The sequence below is a fragment of the Camelus ferus genome, chromosome 19 (genome assembly GCF_009834535.1).
Source record: "Camelus ferus isolate YT-003-E chromosome 19, BCGSAC_Cfer_1.0, whole genome shotgun sequence".
NCBI lineage: Eukaryota > Metazoa > Chordata > Mammalia > Artiodactyla > Camelidae > Camelus > Camelus ferus.
Window position 1 is genome coordinate 30445872 of NC_045714.1, and position 14039 is coordinate 30459910.

Sequence of the window (14039 nt, forward strand, 5' to 3'; positions counted from 1 at the left end):
GACACCTCTTTCCCTTTCCGTTACATTTATTCTTCCTTTTTGTCCTTCCTCGCACAATTTCCCAAGTCCCCAGTCTGCTGCTTTATAGACATGTGGCTGGCTCCCACCAAGCAGGTGCTGCCCGGTGGTATTGGAGGGTAAGTGGGAATGTGCTAAGATTGTGCAGTTACCTGCTGCTAAACAAGGTGATGGAGCAGCTAGAAAGGAGATTCTGATGTTCAGCTTCTGGCAGAGTGAAAATTAAGCAATTGGTGGTGGAAACCAAGGGATTTTTCTCTGAAATTTCCCTTGCCTGGGTTTTTCTTAACTGTGGAACATTCAAGCTTGGCTCCCTGACTTCTAGAAACTGTGGCAACTAGTAAGTGCCTTCTCTTTAAACTGGCTAGAGTTGTTTGTTACCATGCCTGAATCTTCTTTGCTATAAGCCCCTAATTTCTTCCCTAGCTTTTCTTTTTCTTTTTTTTTTAGTTGAAGTATAGTCAGTATACAAAATTGTGTCAATTTCTGGCATACAGCATCATAGTTCAGTTATACGTAGACACCCATATATATTCTAGCTTTTTAATGTCAGAGTCTACCTCACTCTTTGTGCTCCAGCTGTGTTTGACTTCTTATGGGTCCTCAGGCTTCTCATCCTGACTACCCCAGGGCCTTTGTGCCTACTGTCCCTTCTGTCTGGAATATTCTTTCTCCATCCTCACCTCCCTTCCCAAACCCAAAGTTCTGTTTAGTTTCTGCTATTGTTAGACAACTCACCCCAGGCGTGACTTGTTCTCAAATGTGTCTGATTCCCCTGACTACACCACGCGCCCCTGGGAGTATCTTTCATGCATTAATGCTACTTATCTCATTTGTAACTGACACTGACTTATATGATTGTGAGATTAATGTACTTCAGTGCTCTACACTCTAAGCTCCATGGAAGCAATATTCACTAATATATCCCCAGAATTTAAAATAATATGTGGTGCATATAGTTGCTTCATAAATATTGGGGTTTTTTTTGATAACTGGTAAAGATTTTTAGGTAGTTCAAGCAATTGTCATCACTCTAAGCTTCTATTATTTTACTCTTTGGAGAGCATTTAAGAACCCCTTTTTTATTAAAAAGTGTATATAAATATGTATATTTATATACATATATGTATAGATATATGTGTTTATATATGCATGCACACATGCACATATATACACATGTGTATGTGAATATATATACACACTCATATATGTATATGGACTTAGTAAACCTATTGTTCATATTTTGGCAGTTTAGGAGTTTTAGCATTTTTAGGTATCCCAGAAATTCACATCTATCCATCCCATCACTGGTCAGGATTATCAAGCTACAGGACTGAAACCACAGGGAGTCAAGAAAATTTTATAGAAGATATCATCCTCCTCTAAGTCTGTTCTTCAGAAAGTTATATCCACATCTTGATGTGGTATGCAGGATGAATTAAGAAGAGGTAACTGTGGTACCCGACTATGGCCTGAAGGATAGAGAGGATGTGAACTCAGAAAAGGAGTCAATGATTGAAGTCTAGGTCAATGGAGGATAGTGGACTAAACAGAACTTTGGGTTTGGGAAGGGAGGTGAGGATGGAGAAAGAATATTCCAGACAAAGGGAGAGTAGGCAAAGGCCCTGGGGTAGTCAGAATAAGTCTGAGGACCCATAAGAAGTCAAACGTAGCTGGAACACAAAGAGTGAGGTAGACTCTGACATTAAAAAGCTAGAATATATACAGATGTCTATGTATGACTGAACTATGATGCTGTATGCCAGAAACTGACACAATTTTGTACACTGACTATACTTCAGTTAAATTTATTGGAGAATAAATATAAGCATGAAGGTGACATTTGTATTTTGCTTTATAGGCTTGTAGTTATTGCTTCTGGATTTTTATTTTTCAGAAGTGAAAAGTGAGAATCAGAGAAGTCATCACTTGTCCAAAGGTGCCCAGTAAAAATGGTCAGAGTCAGGACTCAAGCCCATGTCTCTGATCGCAAATTCTCTGCCCTTTCCACTGCCCCATGCACCTAGGAAGACAAAAATGGTTTTGAAGGAAAGAAGTGGTATTGATTTAGAAGCAAATATAGGGATTTCATTTTAGAAATGATGAGTCTGAGGCAAGAAAACAACATACAAGCCACCAGCATTTTCTCTAAAATAGTTAAGAAATGTACCATTTATAAGACAAATCCAGAGGAAACTCACATGCATTGATTCCATTACTGCAGAAAAATTCTTTTAATACAAATAATCACCCTCCAATTTATATGCTTGGGGATCAGTATGGACCATCCCTGAAGACACCTGCATGTGTCCATTTGTTCTGCATGTTCTGTGTTTTGCTCATTTTTTATTTAGAATTTACTAGAACTTTTCTGCAAAACCAACAAGGCATGATGCCTTTATTAGTAAATAATTGACTATATTTTAATGCTTTGTATGATTATTAATGTATCAATACTTTATATGTCTTCCAGAGACAGCTTTGCCTTTTATTTTTTCCTAGAAAAAATTCTTGAACACTTATTTGGTATTAGTCAACTAATCGAAATCCTGTGTACTAGCACCCTCAATCAATAGGCTATGCTAAAACTAAAGTTTTAAGAATGTGCTAGTCTGTGTGTACAAGATCTCCTCAACTCCAATTTAAAAAATTTTGAAGTTGGTCTCAGTCTTTCTGTGTTCCTAGATTGTTTACTCTTTGAAAAGAAACAAAACAAAACAAAACATAAAGCAAAGAACAGTTTCCTTTTTCTAAGAAAAATGGCTTCAAAAGACATCTTGGACATCAAATAACCCTTACGAAACATTTTGATGAGTTAAGTGTAAATGATTCTGAAGCATATGGATTAAATTTCCCTACAAGTCACTAAGGTTTAAAAATTGAAGGAAAAAACACCCAGCCAAACTAGATTTTGGTTTTGCCAACTCTAAGGCATTTGGTAAATAATTCAAGACAAATGACAAATCCCAATTATGGCTGAATTTGCCCTCTCTTAATGAAGGGTTATGTGCAAGCCCCTTTATAAGCTTCAGTTTGCCTTGTCTCTGACTCTAATAGAAACAAGCATCCCAAACTTTTCTAACTAGCATGCTTTTGGTGGAATTGTCTGGCTCTGAAATAATATATTGTTAATAAAAATAAAGACTAACTAGATACAATTTATAATAATAATTCTTATTACTTTTTATATAACAGTGTTCAGAGTCACCTCCTACCCATATTTCTTGAGTATAATTAAATGTTCCTGGCTAAACTTTTATTCATTTCAGTGAGGTGCTCTGCACACAACCTGATCTCTTTGGACAGCTCTAAAGTTGAATGAAAAGCCTTTTTTTTTTTTTTTTTTAAGTTACTTTGACCTATATCCCATTGACCAGAGCATCTCTCTGGCTTCAAGCCTGGGTCCCTCATTTGGACAGTTTCATTATACTTACATAAGAAAATGGAAAGATAAACTTGATCTCCTAGGGTTGACTCCCAGAGAGTAAACAAAGTCTTAACATCTGCATAGACTTTTCCAGACTGAGATGTTAGTAGTAGCAGAACTCAAGACATAAAAAATATATACGGCTTAATATTTTCAGGATATTCTTGGAAAGTAATGCAATGTAAAAGGTGAGACTCTGAGATAAGATAGCTTTGTACTAATTAGTTTTCATTGTAAGAGTTCCAAGAGTGGGACTGTAACATAATAAAGTGCAGATGTCCTCAGAGCTAGTCTGTGGTCATCCTAAAGCAGGCAAATTGGAAGGTGGTTATTTGTACTAAAATGATTTATTAAAATAGTTTTTCTTTAGTAGTTGAATCAATCTACCTGAATTTTATTTTATAAATTTTATATATATATATATATATTCCTTTTCATATTCTTTTTCATTATATAGCCTATTACAAGGTATTGAATATAGTTCCCTGTGCTATAATGTGGGACTTTGTTGTTTATCTATTTTATATATATATTAATTAGTACCTGCAAAACCCATACTCCCAGTTTATCCCTCCACACTCCATTTGCCCCCTGGTAACCATAAGTTTGTTTTCTAAGTCTGTGAGTCTGTTTGTAAATAAGTTCATTTGTGTCATTTTTTGAGATTCCACATACAAGTGATATCATATGGTAGTTTTCTTTCTCTTTCTCATTTCCTTCACTTAGAGTGACAATTTCCAGGTCCATCCATGTGGCTGTAAATGGCATTGTTTCATTCTTTCATGGCCAAGTAGTATTCCATTATGTATGTTTGTGTGTATATATATATTAGTATTCCATTATATATATCTGGTATTTCATTCATATATACATATATATATATGAATGTGGTATATGTATATACCACAATTTCTTTATCCAGTCATCTGTCAGTGGGCATTTAGGTTGCTCCTATGTCTTGACTATCATAAAAAGCACTTCTATGAACATTAGGGTGCTTGCATCTTTTCGAATTAGAGTTTCTTCTGGATATATGCCCAGGAATGGGATTGCTGGATCATATGGTAAGTCTATTTTCAGTTTTTAAAGGAATCTCCAAGTTCTTTTCCATAGTGGCTGCACCAAACTACACTCCCACCAACAGTGTAGGAGGGGTCCCTTTTCTCCACACCCTCTCCAGCATTTATCATTTGTGGACTTTTTAATGATGGCCATTCTGATAGGTGTGAGGTGGTATCTCACTGTAGTTTTGATTTGCATTTGTTTGATAATTAGTGATACTGAGCCTCTCTCTTTTCTTCTTGGTGAACCCGGCCAGAAGTTTGTCGATTTTGTTTACTCTTTCAAAAAACCAGCTCTTGATTTGATTCATTTTTCAATTGTTTTCTTTTTAATCTCTATTTTACTTATTGCCTCTGTGATCTTTATTATTTCTTTCCTTCTGCTAACTAAGTTTTATTTTTCCTTCTTTTTCAAATTCTTTTAGGTGGTAGATTAGGTTGTTTATTGGAGATTTTTCCTGTTTTTGTGAAGAAGGCCTGTATTGCTGTGGACTTCACTCTTAGGACTGCTTTTGCTGCATCCCATAGGTTTTGTGTGGTTGTGTTTTCATTGTCACTTGCCTGAAGGTATTTTTTAAATTTCTTCTTTGATTTCATTATTGACCTATTGGTTTTTAGTAGTATGTGGTTTAGTCTCCATGCCATCATTTTTCCCTCATTTCTCTTTCTGTGGTTGATTTCTAGTTTCATGCCATTGTGGTCAGGAAAGATGCTTGAAGTAATTTCTACGCTCCTAAATCATTTGAAGCCCATTTTGTGCCTGAGAATGTGATCTATCCTAGGGAATGTTCCATGTGCACTCGAAAAAAATGTGCACTGAAAATATCAATTAAGTCTAACTGTTCTATTGTGTTGTTTAGGATCTCTGTTGCCTTATTGATTTTCTGTCTCTGTCCAATAACGTCAGTGGGGTATCAACGTCTCCTGCTATTACTGTGTTTCCATTAATTTATCCTTTTGTATCTGTTAGTATTTGCTTTATTTATTTAGGTGCTTCTATATTGTGTGCATATATGTTCACAAGTATAATATCCTCTTCTTGTATTGCTTCTCCTATCATTACGTAGTGTCCTTCTTTGTCTTTCTGTATAGTCTTTGCTTTCAAGTCTATTTCATGTGATACGTGTATTGCTACCCTCATTTTCTTGCCATTTTCCTTTGCATTAAATATCTTTTTTCATACCCTCGCTTTCATTCTATGTGTGTTCTTCATCCTAAAGTGGGACCCTTGTGGGCAGCATTTTGTAAGCTCTTGTTTTGTTATCCATTCTGCCACTATGTGTCTTTTGATTGGAGCATTTAGTCCATCGGCATTTATGGTAATTATTGATAGATGTGTGTTTATTGCCATTTTAAACCTTGTTTTCCAGATGATTATGTATTTCTTCTTTGTTCCTTTCTTTTTCTTCTTGTTTTTCCTTTTGTGGTTTGGTGATTTTCTTTTGCATTATGCTTGAGTTCTCTTCTTTTTGGTTTTTGTGAATCTATTGTATGTTTTTGATTTGTGGTTACCATTTTTTTTTTCGACTATGTTAACCCATTACTATATCTATTTGCTTTAGACTGGTAATCACATAGGCTCAAATACATCCTAAAAAAGAATGAAGAAAAACAGATTTACATTTTCTTGCTCCCCTCTCCCACAGTTTATGATTTTGACATCCTCTTTTACAATTTCAAAAATCAAAAAGAATTGTGCAAGCTTTATGATCCATTGCTTTCACTTCTTGCTGTCCAAACTAGAAAAAAAATTTTCCACAAGCTCAAAAATGCATTTCCAACAATATGCATTGCAGCATTGTTTAACACAGTGAAATGATGAACTTTTGTAATATACTTGTCATAAAGATAGTAAAAGCAAAATTATTTGAGATCAGATCCGTAAGGGTCTAAAAAGTAAGGAAGGCAGAGAATTCCGGAAGGAATTTTTCAAAGAAATGCTACTATTGGCAAAGATTTTTATCATGTTTTTAGGGAAAAATATTCTCTCCAGTGAAAGCTTGAAATTGCACTAAGTTGGGAACATTGGAAGAAACACCACCCCCTACTGAGGTTGTGGTAGTCACTTGGCACATTGTGATTCCAAGCAGGGGCTCTAAATGACTTTGGAGATGGGGTGCTTCTTGTCTCTTGGATAGTGGCTCACACACTAGAAAAATGTCTATTTTTCCCCCATGAACCTCATGCAGACCCATCCCAGAGAAATGAATAAAAGTCATAGTCTGTAGGAGAGCTCCCAGCTCTTAACAGTATGTGGGGTTCGGAAGCTCATACTTTGAGTATCAGCCACCTGCAAATGTATTGATGATGCTTTGAATCAAGGACCACTGAAGCTTTCACTCCCTTTCTTCCTACCACCAAGATTTAAAATATGGTCAAGAATCATTCCATTTATAGATCTTATCCTGGGAACAGACACCTAGCTGATAACTAAGAATAAGTATCTTACCATCCAGTATACCACCTGGTGCTTTAAACCTCACCCACTGAATTTGATAAATTGGCAGCCATCCCGGGGATATTGGAGAAAGATCAGTTTCTTTAAAATAAAATAACTCTTCTGATTACTGTCAAGGAGGGCTGCCAGCCTGTCAGCATGGAATCACTGCAAGTTTATAGCAGGGGAGTGAAGTAGAAAGCAGAGCTAAGTGTTTTGGGAGATTTTTATGAATTAAAATAAGTTTCCTTCTGCGAGAGAGTCCCCGTTGCTAATTGTAATCTAGCCGCACTGGCCTTGAGCAAGCCAGGCTGGACTGCACTTACCCAGATGAGGACCAGGATCTGGAACTTAGAGCTGGAGGGTGGTATAGTGTAATGACTAAGAGCGCCGAGGCTGAAACTAAACGACTGGGATTTTAATGTCAGCACTGCCACTCACATGCTGTGCTGGGCAAGTTTCCTGATAAAGTATCTGTCACAGAGGGGATGATGACGACAGTGACAGTGGTACCTCCTTCGTGGAGCTGTGGTGAGGATCACAGGAGGAAATGCACAGCACTTAAACAGTGCTGATGCGTGGAGGGAAGCTCAGAAGGGCTGTTTCCACTACTATCCATGGTTTGTCTTGAAATTGTGATTCACTCTCTATTACATCATTCACATCCTGCTCAAATGTCTTTCTTACAGAAACATCTTAATCCCCTTTTCCAAATAACATAACCCCACAAATCTGTATTCCCTGGCCCAACTTTTATAGCGTCATGAAAATTATCATTATCAGAAATTATACTGAGTGTTTATCTATTATCTGTCTCCATATACCCACCCCCCCAAAAAAACTTATGAAGATGGAACATTTGTTTTATGTTGCCATCACCTGGAACCTGGCCTGGCAAACAGTAGATATTTAATAAATTACCCCTTAGGGAGTGAATAAAGAAACAAAAAGAATGATAGATTCTTACTAAAAAAAAAAAAAAAAAAAACACTGCTCAAAAGTTAAAAGGAATGAAGTAGATTTATATGTTCTGATATTAAAATGTCACCATCCTATGTTTTAAGTATAAAAAGCAAGTTTCGTAAGAGTGTATTTACTAAAAATGTATGTATCTAAAAATATCGAGAAGATACCCATGTGATGTCACTGGGTATAAAATAACCAGGGGAAAGATATTATTCATGTGCATGCCAGAGACCTGAACTGTACCTCTAAAACTGTATAACTGTTTGATCTTATAAAAGGATTATTTTATTTAAATCTGTTATTTGAATTACAGCAATGTTAGTTATTGTAAGTTGCATTCCACCCAGCCCTTACTTTGGTAGGTATTTCCATCAGTCTTAATTCTCTCGTGAAGGTTATATTTACATGTGTGCTGTTCCTCCCACATTCTTCCACATTTCTCTACAACAAAATGATCTTCCAGGTGGCTTGGCTGTGTATTGTCTCCTTTTATTTTTGTATGGCAAAACTCTAGCTATTTCAGTGCTAACAGCCACCTCTCTTAACCCTAGCATCCTAACACTTATTGAACTTAAAAAGTTGGCTGGTAGTTGTTCAGTTATTTATTCATTGCTGAGCACAAGCTTTGTATCAAACAATACATTTCTTGCCTTCGAAAATTCCCGGTCTAAAGCTTTTCCCAACCAACTTTTTACCCAAGTTTTCTAGCTGGTCAATATTTACCATGATAATAAATATTTTAGGTGATACTTTTAAATATCAATCTGAGGTAAACCAGGAAGGTACCCCAGTTTTGCAGAAGACGACCAAAAAACACAAAGAGGATATGACTTGTCTGCAGCTGCACAGCTATTTAGACAAAGAGCTGGAACGTGAATTCAGATCCCCTAAAAAGAATGTGCTTAATCAACTAAGTCTGTGTAAATGAATGGGGCTGGTCAGTTATTTTAAATATGCTGTCAGTTATCTGTTACCTCAGGAATGATGGATGACTGACGGCACAAAGCCTCAGGGGTATGTCTTGTTCACACATACAAGGATAGGTAGGCAGTTCTGCTGATCTTGGCTGGGCTCACACGTATCCAGGGATCCCTGGCTGTCAGCTAGTCTAGGCTGATTTTGGCTGAGGGGACAGTGATGACTCAGCTCTGCCCCTCATATCTCTCATCCTTCAGCAGACTAGCCTGGGCATGTTCTCAGGGTGGTGATAGCAGCAAAAGAGAGGGGGAAAGAGCTCTCCCAGTTTTACAAGTGCTTTTTCAAACTCTGCTTGTATCATACTTGTCAACATCTCATTGGTCAAATCAAGTCACATGGCTGCCCCCAGACTTGGGGTCAGAGGGCCCTAAAAGTTTGCATGACAAAGGTATGATTAAAGGGATGGGTGAAGACTTGGCCATTTTCGGAATTTACCACAGATTCTTTCAAGTATTGGGATATTATGATTGGACTAATATTCAATTGAGTAATTTTGTTTATACTCTTAATTTGCACCATGAGACACGCAGGCATCCCACAAGAAGTGAGCCAAGACATGGTTGTGTAAGACAGAAGTGAAAAAAATGTCCTCCAAGTTTTTTCCCAGCACTATTCTCAAACCTTGTGTAATTTAGTTGAAAAGCATTCTTACCAAATTGTGAGCATGAATTTGTTTTTTCCCCCTCTAGGATGTCCATTGTTTTGTTTTTTGTTTGTGTTTGATTGTTGTTCAGTAATCAATGTGCTTGTCAATGGTACAGTGATTTGTATCATTTGGTAGGCTAGATTTCCACCTGTTCCTAATGCTGTATTATCTTAATCACCTCATTACTCATTCTTATTAATATATTGGGAAGAGAAGGAATGAAAGAGGAATGTGGCTCAGGAAATATACAAATGGATTTAACATGGGATAAAAATCAATGAGGAAAGAAATAACATGAGATGGACTTTTATCTCCTTACATTATAAATCCTACCCATTTTGCCAGTAGCGACTCCTGAGGCAAACACATGGGAGAGCACTAAAAATTACCACAGCAAAGTTTCCCATTGTGTCAGCCTCACCAACCAGGTAACCTTTTGTGCAATTAGTAACCTTGATCTCATTAGATCTGTGGGGCTAATGATACCACTTCCTTCCGACACGGAACAGGGCACATGAAAAGGAATTGTACCCAGGAAGGCCCCACAGGGTGCTGTTAAATTTGAACCGTTCAATCTAATTAGCCATCTAGGAGATTCAAACATGTATTCATGAAGTTTTTAAACTCTAATCTTGAGCATCTCCTTGTCTGTTAAGGTGAGGACAAGAGCTACTTGAACTTACTGTCTCCCAATGGCTTGACTGATCTTCCTCCCACTGAACTGGTCTTGGTCTCAGGGAAACAGAAGCCTGCCTTTCTAAATAAGACTCAGAGACTGCCTTAAAAAGTGAATGTAGACCTAGCATCAGGCAGAATGAAGCTCCATCCTCTTAGCAAGCAGGTGCCATGTGATCAAGAGTGGATGACACTCAGACAGCTTTTCACTCTAGAGAGATGCATGTATGATAGTGATGGGGATGTGTAATAGTGTTCTTGCCTGATTGCGTAACTGAGCAGGACCCTGTGGGGCCTTCCCAGGACAGACCCTCCCCCATATCCTTGCTTTTGCATCTCTCTGAACTACCTGCATAACGATATCTAAAGCACAAGTCCTGAGTTGTTTTACAAATGGTAAAACCCCCACCAAATGGAAGACTTTAACTACTTGATGACCATGAGCACACAGTCCCCAGGTCTCCTGGAGCCTGAGGATTTATAATGTTAACCCCTGCAACACCTCCCTGTAACCTCACCGTCAACCAGTCAGAGAACTGTGCACTAGCCGATCACATAGCCTGGGACTCCCCCTCCCTCACCTTGCCTTTAAAAATGCTTTGCTGAAGCCCATTGGGGTGTTCAGGCTTTTTGAGCACTAGGTGTCCTGGACTCCTTGTGTGGTGCCCTGCGATAAACGCTGTACTTTCCTTCACTACATCCCAGGGTCAGTAGATTGGCTTTAACGTGTGCAGGTGTGTGGACCCACATCTGATCCGGTAACAAATGGAGAGAGTAGCAACTCCAACTGGAATCTGCCACTATTCCTTCCTGCCTTGCTTCCCCCCCACAAAGCTGCCACGTGTTAACCTCATTTCTGAGCTACTGCCTGACTCCGTTCGTCACAGAAGGAGGGGAAACAGAAGCGGCAGGAAGAACCCTGGGAGGGGAGCTGCCCCTCATATGTTCCCCATGCTCCAAGCCAATAACATGTACGCTATTTAAGAGCCCATGAAAGAGTTAGAAACTCCCCTTAGATGGAAAAAAAAAAAAAAGACTAAATAGATGTTTTTGAAACAGATCCTCTCAGACAAAACACTTTTAGAACAGTAACTCACCATATCACAGCATTTAATACATGTTTATTATTTTTTTCTTAATAACAACAACAACTCGTTAAAATGCTGTCCAACCAACCTGCAAGCTAAGCCGAGGAGGAAGGGGATGCTTGTCATTGCCTCCTCTCCTTTCAAGCCACCACAAATATTATGCTCTTGCTGTTTTGTTTAACTTGGGCCAGATTCACTTCACAGAGTAACTGGGGAGGGAGAGTTGGGTCCATTAAAGAATAAACTTCAAACACCCTCTGGCTTTTGGGGCTTTCTCATGTTATTCCACCTCAAACCCAGAGGATATGAAAGATGGGGAGATTAGGGAGGGTTCTGCCCTGGCTGTTCTTATTACTGAATGGCTTCATAAATGCCAATCGAAATAATTATCAAGCCATTATGATAATTTGCATTAAAAAATGGTAACTTAAGCAAGCAGTCTCTGTGCTTGGAGGAGGGCAGTTGCCGGGTAGCATTTAACATTATAAAAGGCCCATTGAAGCCATACTAGCTTTCTGGCTTTCCCAGCATTACCACACAGTAGTTCACAAAAAGGTTATTCTTCCAGCACTATTTATACTCACAGTCCTTACAGTGCACGCTCCCAGCGCACCCATTCCTGGTATTGATTTGTGCCTGTGCCCAAATTATCATCTGGCATAGACAAGGCAGAGGCTCCTGGAGATGGTGACGCAATGCTTGGACCACGGCAAGACAAAGAAAAGGCCTTTTCTTGTCAACACTTCCCTTTGCTGATTAAGTGAAAATACCAGCGTACATTTCTTACTCCCCTACCAAGAAGGGTGGGGGTGGGGGTGGGGGACCTGTCCCATTAAAGTCAATGACTTACCCTGGATTCCCTTTGGGAGTACTGAAAAGAACCAAGCAGGCTCTTATGGGGATCAAATTTTCACTTAACTCACCACTATTCTCAGTGAAGGAGGCAGTCACCTTATAAAAGGTACTATCTTTGTTTTGTAAACATCACAGACTCTGAAGGGTCTGGGAGAGGAGGGGAGAGTGTACTATCTGACAACTGCCAACACTGTAGGTGGCAGCTGTGAAAGTGTCAGGGGGAGGGACACAGCCCCGATTCAGGACCAAGTGGCCCTGAAAGCTATCTCATAGGTGACATCAAATTCTCCATGTGATTTAATCATAGTTATTATTTCAGTAGTAACAACAATACAGTGTTCCTTCTATAACTTCACCAGGACACCAGAGAGCATAAATCCATTTTAGGATCAACACAAAATATGAATGAGTCAGTCATGTTGTCCTCAAATAGCCCAGAAATTAATCTGATGTTACAGGGAATCTGCCACGTCCTACAGAATGGCATGCCATGGTGTTCCTTGGAATTAAATTACAATCAAAGGATCTGAATGCTAGAAAAAGAACAAATCTCTCAGAAAGAGGAAGCAAGAAAGATTTAAGTTAAATGAAGAGATCAGAACTCTAGTGGTAATATTTCCTACTCCAGTCCTTTAATTGGACCTTCAATTATTTGAAGATTTCAAAAGTATTTGAAGTTTATAAGACAAAGGCATTCCTTCTGTGGAGCCCTCTCAGGTACAAATCCTTTCTATGTCCCCTGTTTCTTGTTTGTAGGAAGTATGCTTCATTCAGCTTCTTAAGATGTTCCTTGAGTTCCAAAAGGCAGACTTGAAGAGTTGCTAATCAGGGAAGTGAGGGAGCGCAGAAATAAAGGAGGAAGAGTCAAGAAACAATAGTGCAGGGAAGGGGCAAAGTCTTGGTTCCTCCTCAAGGGATACACATAATAATATCTTTGAGTTCTTTATAATATCTTTAGTTCTACAAGAACTAAAACCCCACCCAGGTGAAAGATGGTAACTTCAGGCTGAGCGCAAGAGTCCCAGAGTACCACCCTCTTACCTCATCATGAACCAATCAGAAGAAAGTCTCATACCCTGCAACCCTCCCCACCAATTTTGCCTATAAAAACCTCTCCCCCAAAACCATTGGGCAGTTAGGCTTTTTGAGCATGAGCCAACCCCTCTCCTTGCTTGGCCCTGCAATAAAACTTCTTGGTCTCCAAACTCCAGTGTTTCAGTTAGTTTGGCCTCACCGTGTATTGGGCACACGAACTCGTGTTCAGCAATGTTGTTTTCCAAAATTATTCCACTTACCACCAAAGTGCACTCGTTCAGCAGAGGTGTTTACTTTTTATAATTTTAGTCTAGACTGGAATATTGTTAACCTGGGGTCCATGGACCTCCAAAAAGTTCGTGGAAAGAATTTAAAGGTTCATGGAACCTAAACAGAATGAAAAATTACATCTTTGTTTTCACCAGACTGTAACTGAAATTTAGCATTTCCTTCAGTTATTTATATAGGCAGCAAGCTGCCTATCAAGAGGTCCTGATTCTGTCACACCGTAAGAAGACTGGCTCAAGTATTTCAGAACACCATTTAAGTGCATCCAGATTTTGAAATTATGATAATTATCATAATACTTATATAAAATGTTTATGTTTCTTTTGAGTACATTAATAGCCACATATATCACATTCTGATAAATCACATTTTAATTTCTTGATAACTACTTTTCACTGTGATTGCTTCCTTTGTAATTCTATCAACTTTATTTTGTGCATTTGAAGAACATTATTCTGAGATAGTTCCATAGGCATCACGGAATGGCATGGGTCCATGGGACCATGGCATCCAGAAAGGTCGAGAACTCTTGGTGGTCTATAATTGGCTACTGATAGAGAAACTA